This window comes from Magallana gigas, chromosome 9 (genome assembly GCF_963853765.1).
Source record: "Magallana gigas chromosome 9, xbMagGiga1.1, whole genome shotgun sequence".
NCBI classification, from domain to species: domain Eukaryota; kingdom Metazoa; phylum Mollusca; class Bivalvia; order Ostreida; family Ostreidae; genus Magallana; species Magallana gigas.
In genome coordinates, this window is record NC_088861.1 from 8,471,005 (window position 1) to 8,483,089 (window position 12,085).

The 12,085-nt window shown below is 33.3% G+C and overlaps 2 long non-coding RNA genes across 4 annotated transcripts in view; one reads left to right on the forward strand and one right to left on the reverse strand.

Annotated features, from left to right (window-relative positions):
• LOC136271319 (uncharacterized) overlaps window positions 1-12,085 on the forward strand; it is a 182,320-nt gene that overhangs the window by 101,973 nt on the left and 68,262 nt on the right. The gene's annotated exons all lie outside the window — the stretch shown is intronic.
• Window positions 9,477-11,335, reverse strand: LOC136271715 (uncharacterized). The gene is made up of 3 exons (XR_010709663.1): window positions 11,192-11,335; window positions 10,697-10,796; window positions 9,477-10,284 (listed from the first exon to the last, which is right to left on the reverse strand). It is a non-coding gene; the product is annotated as an uncharacterized lncRNA (long non-coding RNA).

Here is a 12,085-nt window from a genome sequence, read left to right on the forward strand (position 1 = left end):
CACAAACCACAACATGGCATGATGCTTTCTTCAAGTTCCATTATTGTTCATGCATTATCGGATTTAATTTGAATTACCGGTAAATAGTCTGTAGAACACAAGGAATATGTATGTGGATAGAGGTGACAGGTTAATCTCAGGAGCTGACCCACAAGAATCAACAGGTACCGGTAAAAGCCATGTGGTAACAAGAGTCTGTTTTGAGCTGAAATAAATAAAAAAAATAATTAGCTGTGTTTACATACATGTACTAGTAATAGCTGTGTTTACATTAACATATGCATAGTATTTCTGTAAAAAATACACTGACCATGCAGTGTAATAAGTATGACATATCCCAATACATGACAAAACATTTACTAGGCAGTACAAGATCAAAAATTTGCATATCAAGTCATAATATAATATTAAAAAATTTTCATAGGTATAAACACTTATCAAATTGAGAAAGAGAGAGAGATTGAGAGAAAGAGAGAGTTTATTACCGTACTTGTAGTGCAACAGTCAATATTTCAATTCGTAAATTACAAATGAATATTACCCACCGAACAGCGTCAAAGTACATGTACTGGTATTAGCTTCTGGTATACCATTTTTTATCAATTCTACTGTGTTTTTTTTTTTTGCAAATAAATTTAGCGAGGGTTTTTGTTTATTTTCTTATAAATTACATGTTTTAAAAACAATACTAGTACGTGTAATAAGCATAAAACATGTATGAGTAAACTTAATGAAGAATTTTTAATAGATTATTTTTCAAAGAATGTGGTACATTACATGTATGTCAATCTTTATAAAACTAGCGTATATTTCGTGCGCCATAAATTGCAAGTTTTTTGTAAATATCATTTACTTGCATGATAGGTATATATGGTCTAACCAAAATTTTCTTCATAAAGCTACAGCTGTATGTACCACATATATGTTTTGTCACAAGTATACATTTAAAAAAAAAAATACCCGAATTCCAACAGTTTAAATAAACTCAACTCATTCTCTGATAAGTTCATTGTGTTTTGTGCGTGCATATCTTATTTGTCTGCTGCAACAGCAGCCAATCAGCGGTAAGCTGAATCCACAAAAAGAAAGCTTGTGTTTTAGGAGCGGGTAAATTGTTTATGCGACACTGTCAAGAAAACCACACCAAATAATAACAAGAAACATAAATATTCACTTAAATGTATTCTGTTGTAAAGTAAAGGTTTTTAACACTTATTGCATCTTGCAAAACATGTGATGACCTTAATCATCTGTTTTATATCTGATATACATGTATATGTAAAAGATGGGAGAAATAACGACGGAACAAAGTGGGATTCGAACCTGGCCCTCTGAATCTCTAGTCAAGTGCTCTACCAACTGAGCTACATGTATCTGGCACCGGTATTCAAACCAGTCTGACCATCACATTCCTCCCCCTTAAATGATCTTCACCCTCGAAGATCATCCCTGGCAGGATCGAGTTAACCTGTTAGTTCCAGGGGTTGGTCACAACACCAATATTGTAACAGGATGGGAGAAATAATGAAGGACCAAACCGGGATTTGAACCTGGGCCCCCTGAATCTCTAGTCAGGTGCTCTACCAACTGAGCTATCTGGCACTGGTATTCAAACCGGTCTGATCGTCACATATATAAAGAATTATTTTAAACAATGTTGTTCAATAAAAAATAACACTCGCAACCTTCAGTTTTTGTCTGTAATTAATCAATATTGGCGTGCGATCAGTTCTCGCCGAGTACCATTTCTCACCAGTGCATTGTTACGTTATTTTATCAACACATAAAATTATATACGAAAATATGATGTAACAGTGCACCAGCAAGAAATGGTCCTCGGCGAGAACTGCTCGCACGCCAGTACTGCCAGTATAGTCAAATTAAAAAAAGAGAATAAAAAATTACATTTAAAACATTAACAAGGACAATTTAAGTACACATCATAACTGCTAAACAAGAAAAATTATGTGAACTGGTAGAATGGTAGGCATAGTTCTAACTTGTAACCTACATGTACAAGTACATGTACCGGGTACCCGTTGGTCTGCTAAACCTCTTTAATGATACAATGATCGGCATCATAAAGATATTAAAGTCATGTTTTAACTCTGAAGTCTGAAGTATACAATTTTATTTACTTGAAGTTATGTCTACAGGGTATTCATGACTACATTTGGAGTCTTCTGCACAAGAATATATGATGTGTTTCTAATTAGACCCTGCTTTGAATTTTGAGTTGAAAATTCACAATCTGTTATTTTTTTAAATAGATAAATTCAGTTACCCTTTCCAGTCCCCCATGAACTTCGAGCGAGTCTAAACATCCATGAAACATGTAAAAATTACACGTTAGTAAACAAACACCCACACCATAACAAAAACACCTAACAGTGTGCACGTACTTACATGTACATCTATACTATATACTAAATTTTAACCAGTTAACAAGAAACTTTAAAAGGAGTAAAAGCCTCACCTTCTTCAGTAACCCACATAAATCACACACTTTAATGTCCATCTTTTCTCCTTTATTACTCGCAGCTTATCAACGGCTGATCGTCGACAGAAGTGTGGCTGTCAGAATTTCCTCGTAAACGATTCACACGAGAAAAATATTCTCCTTAAACAAATATGTAGTGTTCCCTGTGCATGTTCATATGTTTCACAGCAAATTGAAAATGCATGTGTACACCGAAAGAATACACAACTTCTCTTCTGCATTACGGCTCTCTCTTTTCTACAATGCCGTTCGTTACTGTTTACATTCGGCGCGCGCGCGGGGGTTACAAACAGGGGCGCCCCGACAAATAGTTGCACATAAAACGTTTAAATAATGTGTGTTCATTGAATTCATAAATGATATAGATGAAAAAAATGAAATTGAATCACAACAATTTATCTAAGACGCAGCACAACGTAATGCAGTAAATGCCTGGGCCTTAATGTGGCATTTGTTCGCTTGTGTGTCTATGTAGACATATTAACTCGTTCATGTACGATTCTCACATATTTGTTTTATGAAATTTGAAAAAAAAATATAGCACAGAACTTGTTTAATTTGATACCAAATGACATTATTTAATTCATTAACAATAACTGAATTAATTTTTTTTCATAAAATGATAACGATTTTTGCTATCAGAAAAATACGTGTATGAGCTGCTGACCCCTAATTATAGGGGCCAGCCCTTTTTTCTTAATTTTAAATGAAAGCTCTCGTTATTTTAAACAACTTTTGTTCTATATGTATTAACAAAATATTTTTAGTTTAAAGGTTATAATACAAAAAGCAACAAAGTTTCAGCCCCGAAAAAATCTTAAACTTTGGCGACAAATAGCTCAAAAACTAACAAAGAAATTACCAAAAGTTTCATGCCAGCAAAACTATAAAATGTTACCGACAATTTCGCCAAATTTCATGCATCTATCATCTGTAGTTCCCGAGATCAACTCTGGACAAAAGACCCCCCAATTTTCAATTAAAGGGCAATAACTCATAACCGGAAGTGAATTTGAAAAATTTGAAAAAAACTTCCCTAGACCTTAACATTGTCTACATACCCTGAAAGTTTCATAACAATCAGACAACAAATGTACGAGAAATGGCCTACACAAAATTTGCGGATAAAAAAAAAAAATAATAATAAGAAACAGTAGAATAACAGAAGGGTTTTCCGTTGAAAAACGGAAAACCCTAATAATAACTAGACACGATCTCGTTGCGAGCAACGAGGAGGTCTTCCGTCTGATTTTAGAATTTGAGATATATGTTCGATCTTGATTTTGCTATTTAATAGCTAAACATGATTTAGAATAGAAAAACGGGGTCTACATTCTAAGGGCCAGATACTATTTTGTTTCAAAGATAAGAGCTTTGTTCAACAAGTGTTTAGAAATTTGTCACCGTTCTTGAGATATCTGAGAAAAAAAGTGGTAAGGGCCAGTCCCTTACCTCCTTATTGGAGTCGCTGAACCAAATTTTGAAGGTTGCATTTTGTATAGTACATTATTTTGAGCATCTTTTCTTCTACACTGCATTTCAAAATATTTTCCTTTTTGAGATATAGCTGGTCATAGTTTATGGACTCTTGACCCCTAAAAAATCATTACATTACTTGGATACAGAACTGTAAGATAAACATATCTGCTTCTATAGCCTTTCATTAAATTTCCCTCTGTAAAGAGCTACAGATGAAAAGTTTTAAAGCCCTTTAGTTCCTTAATTTTAGGGGGCAGCCCCTTTTTTGATATCATATAAAAGGTCATTTAAATCTCAACACATTTTGTTCAACAACTGTTTAAAAATTCGTTACCGTTCTTGAGATATATGGGAAAGAACATTTTAGGGGCCGATCCCTTAACCCCTTATAGGGGCCGTTTTACGAAATTTTGAAAATTGCATATAATTTAATACATCATTCTGAGCATCTTTTTCTTCTTCACTGCATTTCAAAATATTTTTCCTTTTTGAGATATATTTGATCAAAATTCTGGACTTTTGGTCCCTAAAAACCCCTAATTACGTAACACATGATAAAATCATTACATTGCTTGGATACATAACTGTAAAATAAACATATTTGCTTCTATAACTGTTCACAAAATATCCCTCAGTAAAGGGCTACAGATGAAAGACTTTAGAGCCCTTTGGTCCCCTAATTTTAAGGGCCAGCCCCTTTTTCTTGATATCAAGTGAAAGGTCTTCTAAATATAAACTATTTTTGCATTACATGTGTTAACAAAATATTTTTCAGAAAAGAGATAAACTAAGAAAACCATGAAAAATTACGACGTTTTTTTAGTCTCAATTTTCAGGACCAGGCGAGCTTTAACGCCGTTTGAGCATGGCAAATATGAATGCCAAATAGCACATCTACAATTTCTTGTCTACAATCCCTAAAAGTTTGAACTCAATATCTTTTACCGTTTAGGAGGAGATCCCTGGACAAGCCGACCCTCTGAAAATCGCTAAAACGTCATTATCTCAAGAACGGAAGTGACGTCATCAAAATAAAAAAATATGTATTTAGTTCAAATTAATGTCTATCGGATCTGAAAGTTTCATGAAAATCGATTGAGCCATCTCCGAGAAATCGCCTGCACAAAAATGCGTAAGAAAAAAAAAAACAAGAATAATAATAGGGAAAAAGAAACAAAGCAATAACAATAAGGTCTTCCGTTGGAAACGGAAGACCTTAATAATAGGGAAAAAGAAACCGAACGAAAACAATAAGGTCTTCCGTTGGAAACGGAAGACCTTAACTAGATTCGATCTCGTTGCGAGCAACGAGTGGGTCTTCCGTCCAATTTTTGAATAGATAAGATTAAACCTATCAATTCAAAGATAAAATCGTAGATCTAAGCGAAAAAAAGAGAAAAAAATTTTGCGGCACTCGAAGCTTGAACCCGGGTCGCCTGGGCCATGTCCACGACTATAACGACTGAGCTACTCGGACTCTCGCTTCAGGACTTTGAGGCTTAATTTCTCGAGAATGCCTTGGTCGATTTAAAAACAAATTACATATTATGAATCAGTGAAAGGGTCACTATAAGATGTATAAGTTTCAAAAAAAAAATATTAAAAAATAAAAAGGTCGAAAAATTCAATTTTTCAAATTTCCTTCCAATGACGACCGGAAGTGACGGCGGAAATTTTCTTGAGTGTGTTGCACCAGAAAAACGGTAGATCTATCGTCTCTGAAAATGTCAGCCCTATATCTTTACTCATTTTTGAGAAACGTCGCAGACAAAATTCGTTTTTAAAAATCGTTTATCGACGATAACTTCCGAACGGAAGTGAATTTTCAAAAATTGAAAAAAACCTATAAACTTCAGATACAAACGCGTTAGTGTTGAAAATTTGGATGAAATCGATGGAGCCATCTCCAAGAAATCGTCTGCACAAAATCAGCTTGAAAAAAAAGAATAATAACAACTAGATTCGATCTCGTTGCGAGCAACGAGTGGGTCTTCCGTCCGATTTTTGAATAAATAAGATTAAACTTATCAATTCAAAGATAAAATCGCAGATCTAAGCGAAAAAAAGAGATAAAAATTTTGCGGCACTCGAGGCTTGAACCCGGGTCGCCTGGGCCATGTCCACGACTATAACGACTGAGCTACTCGGACTCCGCTTCAGAACTTTGACGCTTAATTTCTCGAGAATGCCTTGATCGATTTTAAAACTGATTACATATTCTTAATCAGTGAAAGGGTCACTATAAGGTGTAAAAATTTCAAAGAAAAATATTAAAAAATAAAAAAGTCGAAAAAATCAATTTTTGAAATTTTTTTCCAAAAACGACAGAAAGTGACAGCGGACATTTTGGTGAGTGTGTTGCACCAGAAAAACGGTAGATCTATCATCTCTGAAAATTTCAGACCTCTATCTTTTCTCGTTTTTGAGAAACGTCGCCGACAAAATTGACTTTTTAAAATCGTAAACGGACGATAACTTCCGATCGGAAGTGTATTTTCAGAAATGGATAAAAAACAATAAACTTCAGAAAAAAACACGTTAATCTTGAAAATTTGAATGAAATCTATCAAGCCATCTCTGAGAAATCGTCTGCACAAAATCGGTAAGAAAAAAAAAGAATAATAATAAGAATAAGAAAAGTGAAAAAGAAACAATAGAATAATAGAAGGGTCTTCCGCTGAAGACGGAAGACCCTAATAAGAAAAGTGAAAAAGAAACAATAGAATAATAGAAGGGTCTTCCGCTGAAGACGGAAGACCCTAATAATAATAATAACAACTAGATTCGATCTCGTTGCGAGCAACGAGTGGGTCTTCCGTCCAATTTTTGAATAGATAATATTAAACTTATCAATTCAAAGATAAAATCGTAGATCTAAGCGAAAAAAAGAGAAAAATTTTTTGCGGCACTCGAGGCTTGAACCCGGGTCGCCTGGGCCATGTCCACGACTATAACGACTGAGCTACTCGGACTCCGCTTCAGAACTTTGACGCTTAATTTCTCGAGAATGCCTTGATCGATTTCAAAACTAATTACATATTCTTAATCAGTAAAAGGGTCACTATTAAGTGTTAAAATTTCAAAGAAAAATATAAAAAAATAAAAAAGTCGAAAAATTCAATTTTTCAAATTTCCTTCCGGTAACGACCGGAAGTGACAGCGGACATTCTCTTGACCGAGGTACATTAGAAAAACGGTAGATCTATCATCTCTGAAAATTTCAGCTCTATATCTTTGCTCGTTTTTGAGAAACCCGACAGACAAAATTGACTTTTAAAAATCGTAAACGGACGATAACTTCCGACCGGAAGTGTATTTTCAAAAAATAAAAATTATATATCAGGTTTAGATAAAAACACATTTATATTGAAAATTTGAGCGAAATCGACCCAGCCATCTCCGAGAAATTGTCTGCACAAAATCGGTAAGAAAAAAAAAGAATAATAATAACTAGATTCGATCTCGTTGCGAGCAACGAGTGGGTCTTCCGTCCGATTTTTGAATAAATAAGATTAAACTTATCAATTCAAAGATAAAATCGTAGATCTAAGCGAAAAAAAGAGAAAAAAATTTTGCGGCACTCGAGGCTTGAACCCGGGTCGCCTGGGCCATGTCCACGACTATAACGACTGAGCTACTCAGACTCCGCTTCAGAACTTTGACGCTTAATTTCTCGAGAATGCCTTGATCGATTTTAAAACTAATTACATATTCTTAATCAGTGAAAGGGTCACTATAAAGTGTAAAAATTTCAAAGAAAAATATTAAAAGAAATCGTCTGCACAAAATCAGTAAGAAAAAAAAAGAATAATAATAATAACTAGAGCAAAGCTCGTTGCAAAGCAACGAGTGGGTCTTCCGTTAATGTCGGAAGTAAAGCTGGAAGTTCCTGTTAGAAGCAGACCTCTAAAACCAATAACAAGAGAAACTAAGATAAAAAGATGAAAAATATCGAATCATTCCACTGGATGAAATATCTGGTTTCAGCGCTGCGGAAACCCTTTGGAAACTCTGCGGAAACTTAAGGTTACTTTAAGTTTCCGACAGGTTTCAGCACGGAAACTTCAAGTTTCATTAAGTTTCTGCAGTGCTGAAACTTAGGCTGTCCATGAATCCAAATGGTTTCCGCAACGGAAACTTACTGAAACTTGAAGTTTCTGCATAGTTTCAATCTCCATATACGTTTGGGATACATATTGTTTACAAATGGTTTCCGCGACGGAAACTTACTGAAACTTGAAGTTTCTGCATAGTTTTAACCTCCATATACAATTGGGAAACATATTGTTTACAAAGGGTTTCCGCAACTGAAACTTACTGAAACTTTTTATATTTTTGCTTTCACAAAAGCTGAGCAAGGTTTCTACTTTATGTAAAAACAAAACAATTTCAAACAGTTCCAAATTTATTTTGTTCAAAAATCTGAAATTGTTTCCAATAATAAATAAAATACAGCCAAGATACAATTATGGAGAAACATCCATATGGCAATTCCCTTATTAGGGACTTTTATTTAAAAAATGATAAAATTGCACAAGAAAAAAAACTCCCATAGAAATCTTTACATTTGTATTTTTTTTCATCTTGATTAAATGCCTATCAAATCTCCCTTTAAAAATGCAACAAAGATCTTACTTTTTTAAAAATATGAATGCAATTTACAAAATAACTGCACGTACATGAATAAACAAAGAAAACTTCACTGTTACATGAACATGATACACTTGTCTCAATTTGTTTTGAACTACAATGAATATGTACACCATAAAATATTTTTGAAAAGTCTAAAGTATCCATCTTTAAAAAAAAAAAACCACTACAAGATAGTAGTTGACTATAGAGGTATAACCCAGATTTGATTTGAATATGTCAATAAATTCCAAAATGAGGTCAAAGTGACCCACTTACACGTTGGGATAAACCTTTTCTTTGTTAGTAATATAATCTAATGTTTTACAATAGAACGGGATTTGATATCATTTTTTTGATAATCCATTAAGTCCAAAGTGAACTTTTCATTTCAACCCATGATGTACCAACTGATAAGATTTTAATATCATAAGCCTGTCAGTATTCAATAGATGACCCAGAGGGAGATATGAACAGCTTGTTGGCCAATAAAAAGCTAACAATGGAGCAGTCTGTCAAATCATGTGCAAAAATATGATGTACACATTTAATTAATTATGCTGATTGCAACACACTTCATTCCTGATGAATATTCTTCTTTACACACCGTTTACCTTCCTACATTTCACTACTTTACCTACATTAATATTTTTACATCCAAGACATGAAGTAAAATATACATTGTTTATATATGACAAGTATTACTACATGTACATGTACTTGCTTTTTGTAGCATGAATGTATAAAATACAAAGTATCACACAGATCATTCAGCTTACAATTCTTATCAATACCAGCATTTTACTTATAAAAGCTAATTCCAATTATATATTAGTTACATAACACAGATTAAAATAAAACTCACATGGAAACAACTTTCTATCCAAGTAATTTTGTTATATAAAAATTGTAATACATGGGGTATATGTTGTCTTTATATATTTTCATATACGACATAATTGAATATTGTTTGGTGTATTTTATCATTTCTATGACCTATGCATTCATCTCCTAATGCAGTGTTTTTACATTTAAGATTGGTTTCTTAATTTTTCATATATTGCTGCAAATAAAAACTAAGTTATCAATAAATGTTTAAACAAAGAAAATGGAAAAAAAAGTAGTTAACACTTATCAACTTGGAGGTGTGAGGATATATGTTACATGGAATCTAATATTTTATGCAATATTTGCAAATATAACAAATTATATATTAATAAGAAAATGAAAGTTAATATCTGCAAGGTCTAATCAATCATTTAATGAGTCAAAACCATGTGATTTTCTAAGATTCTAGCTTACAGACAGACATTGTAATATACTGGTATTTGATCATATAAAAAAAGTACTTTTATAGTTTATAGGTTTTTTGAAATGAGAATACTTTACAGTTAAAAAGTCTTGTTCTGCAGAGGTTTAGTCGGGTCGTAGAGATGTGTCCATTCGAATCAATAAGGAGTGCCTTGGCTGTTGTTGATGTAACCCGAGTCGTAGTTTATGGAAATAGGCCTTTTTTGGGGACTTTCGAGCATTGTCCAGACCGGTGAAGCACTCATATGATCACATCATGGCTACAGCAGACTTAGTAGTTCTGGACAGTGGTAGCATTAAAATTCTTCTTCTTGCGATGAACTTGTTCCTTTCACTGGGCTGTACTTTATGTCTGTTCTATTTATCTTAAACATGAATAATAAAGTTTCATTTAGATTTTTAAACAATAAACATAAGTCATTCAGCCTAACATGTAATAAAAGCATTCTGAATAATATTCTGAATACAGAAGCTACTATGCAGTTGCCAGTTGCTGTTTAAACTATGTCATATAATGACTACAGTAGTGTCTGGTCTAAAATGTTTCATTTTATGTTTGAAGCTATAATATTTTCATTTTGATTCAATTATTGTCTGTTTAACAATGGAAACACTTATCAACAATAAGTGTGTTTCACCCCCCCCCCCCCCCCCCCCCCACATCAACCTCCTTTTCAAGAACTTAGACCTGGATTTCCCAAAAATTACTACAGTAAATTATAAACATCCAACACATGTATAAGGTAATGGTGAAAATAATCAATTTCAAAGCAATACCTTGCGTTCACATCGTCCAGCTGGTCAAAACATTCACCCGAATCACCGAACAGAGGATGCAACTAATCACCGGAAACATTAACTTTGTATGCTGTCAATGCTGAAAAAGAAAAACGTGAAAGATTTCATTTTCCGGATTTAATTAATAATTTTTTTTTTTCGTTACATTTAGAGTTTGTAAATTGAATAATGTGCGAAAGATTCATTGTTCGTCTTGTTTACCAACCAAGCATTCATATATTAGGGACGTTTATATAATTATATATGTGTATACCCTGGATAATCTTGATTATCATGCATATAAAGTTGGTTAATGGTTAACTTGGTCAAAACGTATATTTAAAAGAGATACGGTAATAAAAATTAAAACACCGAACCAAGTTTGAAAAAATGACGCCATCTTGATTTGATGGCGCGAGATCTCGTTTACAAATGAGAGATATATTAGAGCCTTGAAAATGTTATTGGTAGTATCTATATTGTGAATTAAGTTACCTTGACATGAGTTCTTCGTTCCTGCATTATCTCCCTGTTGTAGAGGCTATTAATGCTTCTCAATTCTCCATTTTACAACAGCACCTTCTTGTCCATTTTAACCTTCGCTCGGAATCATAAAGTGCGCCAATACTGACCAATCAGAACCGGCTAAATCTTGGAAAAGTGCATCTTGGGATAGTTTAAAATGAGTAATGTTTAATCAAAATTATCATTTTTTACCGAATAGTATACTTTTTACATGTGTATTTATTTTAAATAAGAACTGTCGGAGTCAGTATTTCTTGGTTAAATACGACAAAGTATTGGCGTGTGTTTGTTACAATTGTATTTGTAACACGTGATTAACCCAAAAAAAATGGCCGACCGTTTGTTTACAAATGTCTAATGAAATTAAACAAGTTTTAATGAGACATATGTATCAGATTTTTCTTTAACTATATTTTATTTACATGTACTGATGATTTTGCCAAACTAAATATGATAGAGCCATATATAGTTTACTGACGATTTACAGTCAAGTCGTACACAGACCAAGTCGTACACAGGTCAAGTCGTATACAAAATTTTCCGCATAAAAAAACCAAAGTCAACTCGTATACAAAAATTTCCGCATAAAATACCAAAAGTCAACTCGTATACAAAAAATTCCGCATATAAAATAGGTATGCTAAACCGAAGGTCAACTCGTATACAAAAATTCACGTGTACTAAACCGAAAGTCAACTCGTATACAAAAAATTCCCGGGTACAAAATCGAAAGTCTTACATATACCAGTACAAAATGTTGTATACAAATAATGTAAGTCAACTCGTATACAAGGTATTTTTGATTCATTATCGTTAGCCAATTTACTTAATGTTTTATACAACAAAAGTCATCTATTACAGTTA